This window comes from Populus euphratica, unplaced genomic scaffold (assembly GCF_000495115.2).
Source record: "Populus euphratica unplaced genomic scaffold, PopEup_1.0 scaffold1001.1, whole genome shotgun sequence".
Taxonomy (NCBI): Eukaryota; Viridiplantae; Streptophyta; class Magnoliopsida; order Malpighiales; family Salicaceae; genus Populus; species Populus euphratica.
In genome coordinates, this window is record NW_011500862.1 from 71256 (window position 1) to 74529 (window position 3274).

General features: G+C 34.2%; 1 long non-coding RNA gene across 1 annotated transcript in view; it reads left to right on the forward strand.

Moving 5' to 3' along the window:
• The window catches only part of LOC105116624 (uncharacterized), a 12938-nt gene extending 9965 nt beyond the window's left edge, over positions 1 to 2973 (forward strand). The window contains exon 2 of the long non-coding RNA XR_840566.1: positions 2871 to 2973. This is a non-coding gene — a long non-coding RNA (uncharacterized LOC105116624). The remainder of the gene's footprint in view (positions 1 to 2870) is intronic.
• Positions 2974 to 3274: the final 301 nt, after the last annotated feature.

Genomic DNA, 3274 nt, shown 5'->3' on the forward strand with positions numbered 1-3274 from the left:
TACTATTGTTGTTGTTGTTATTGTATTGTTATTATTGTTGTTTATAATTTGTACAATTAACCTCCCTGTGTTTCGACCCTAGTCTTGCCGGGTTATTTATTACTTTGACACTCCTACACTTGGAGAAGACATCAATTTTTTGGTCGTGTCAAGTTTTTGGCGCCGTTGCCAGGAAGATAATCAACCACTTCATAATGAGAATAATGAGAATAATCGTGCTAGAACACTTAGAGACCACATGAATCCCACAAGAACAAGTGCACCATCATGCATAGTTTTTCCTCCTGATGCATCTCATTTTAATTTTAAGTCAGACATTATTTAACTTTTACCTTCTTTTCATGGCTTGGAATTGGAAAATCCATACTTGCATTTAAGGGTATTTGAGGAGGTCCGCAACACATATAATAACTTAAATTTTAACATGAACACCATCAGATTAAAGCTTTTTCCTTTTTCATTAAAAGATAAAGCTAAAACATGGCTATAAAATTTAAGACTAGGATCTATTCGTGCTTGGGATGAAATGCAATAATAGTTTTTGAAGAAGTTTTTCCCATCTCACAGAACAAACTCTTTCAAAAGACAAATCACTACTTTCACTCAAAAATCAGGAGAAACATTTTACCAATGTTGGGATAGGTATCGAGACTTGCTTAGTACTTGCCCTTATCATGGTTTTGAAACATGGAGATTGGTTTCACATTTCTATAAAGGGTTAACGCCTAGTAGTAGTGGTAGTAGTAGTAGTAGTGGTGGTGGTGGTGGTGGTGGTGGTGGTGGTGGTGGTCGTAGTGGTGGTGGTAGTGGTGGTGGTAGTGGTGGTAGTGGTGGTGGTAGTGGTGGTAGTAGATGTCAAGGTTAGAGCTTCCACTAATGGTATGTCAAACAAGTATAATATAAACTCTTATTATTCAATTGGAAACCACACATAAAGGAGGTTCCAATCATATTATAGATTGTTAACATAATTACATTAGTCATCTTATTCGATTAATGCTAATACTTGTATATCTCATCAAGCATTCATGATTATAACTTATGTTAACAACAAATCAAGTTCCTTTCATAGCTCAGGTGTCGATTATACCATACAGTATGAACTATGAAAGTGCCAAGCATTTCTTGTACCAAGTGTTATACAACATAAATCAAGATTAGTCATTTAACAAGCAAAGTATTAAAGAGTGAACAAGATAACAAATATAAAACATGTTAGTATCAAACATTAAAGTTCATATTAAATTTATATTATACTTATTCTTACACCATTAGTGTAACCTTTTTACCTTGACATAATTAACTTAGCTAGACATAATGAAAGAAAAAAAAATAGATAAACAAAATAAGAACATAAAAGTTAACTAAGTAAAGGAAAGGAAATGAAAGGCATAAACTTGATATTAATAAAAACAAAGCATAAAAAATACAAAGAGAGAAAGGAAGAGCATGATATTGATCTGAACACCAAAATGCCTAAATGCATGGCAAATGCCTCCTTTTATAGGCCAAAATTAGGAACTATTGATTTGATGACTAATTGATAACAGGGTGGCCAACTCTTGACTTGGTGAAAATCCTTATCTTCTCTTGTCTGCCCAAAACATCATTGATAACGTCAAAATTAGAGCCACTCGAAAACATAAAAGTTGTAGGAAATTATCTCAGCTATCTTATGTAAAACATTAAGCTCATTTGGACTTCTAGACCTCTAGATATGACCAAAATACTAAATAGTACTCGGGCTGGAGGACAGATTCAGACTTCTTTGTTGTTGCTATAACTTGGACTTGAAAATGACCTTTTTAGATCTTGGGCTCTATATAAAAGTTGTAGGCCTATGTCTTACCTTTCCAACTATATAAAGTGGACCTAAATCTGAGATCTATAGCTCCAGATATGACCCAATTACCCAACAGTGTTCCGGTTTGGATTGCACCGACATCTATTTTCTAAGTTTGGCCATCTCTTTATCCTTACAATTTAAGTTCTTAAAGTCATCAATCAATCCTTTCATTTATGTGATAGGCCTGCATTTAAAATGAACATTTACCATAAATTAAAGGTATCTTATATTATTAGATATATTATTATAAAACATATTTTAGTTAAGGAGTTATTTATACTTCGAGTTCAAAATGATGATATAAAACCATGATAAAAATGCACTTTTAAGTACTAATCAGCAGTTATGCCAATAGTGGAAAAAATCAACAACATATATTTGTGCAATTATAGGTTTGTCAAAGGAAAATCTATAGTGCAAATTGTTGACTACCATGGGTTAGATGCTGGAATGTCCAAGCCAGGCAAGAAAACTTGTCAGGGAGATAGGCTAATAAGAATTGTGGTTGTCATGGAACTTACAGTGCAAATAGTGACAACCTACATGCAGATGCGAATTCGGCAGTGCACAACAGCTTGTGCAAGTCATGGGTTCAACTTAGCACGATCTGAAACTTGAATGAAGGACTATCCAAGGCATACGAGTGACTCAATAACTAATGCAGTAAGAATTGGTAATTGGGCTACTAGGTGGGCATGCAGAACGTGGGTGAGTGGGAGTTATGGACTTCCAAGATCATGGGATCGTAAGGCAAAATGTGGGGCTGATCAAAGGGATTTCTTTATAAGCTACTAGATTATGGGATCATAGGTAGTAATTATACACCACTTGTTGGAAAATAAGCCACTAAGATTATAGAGAGCATGAGGGAGAAAATGCCCCATTATGTTCTAAATAATAGGGATCATGGGTGTCGTACGTCAAAAAAAAAAATCCGTGCGGCACTCCAATGATTTTTCATCATTATTATTTGATTTGATCTTGTTGGATTCATTAGGAGTCGCCACCTAGTATTTAATTGAAGGTTACTAGGAAACCCGATTGTACTGGTCTTGTCAGAGATTCGCGGGTAAGGGACCGGTTGTGGTTAGGGAAGGTATTAGCACCCCTAACCCACCCTACCTGAGGTAAGCTGCTTCATGGACTTGATGTGTTAAAGAAGTTTTAAAAATTTTATCTTTTCATCGGATTTTAGAAATACAACTTCCGTACAAGTTTGTACTTCTACACCGTGATCCAATCAAAATATTAAATTCTTTTTTATTCTCTGCAATTTTATCATAAATAAAAAAAAACATTCATAAGACCAATACAAACACACACACATGCATTTTTTTATTCCTTTTCTTTTTCTTTTTTCTTTTCTTTTCCTTTTTTTTTACATCCACATTACAAATTATAAAAATCCAAAACTAAATAAAAATTACA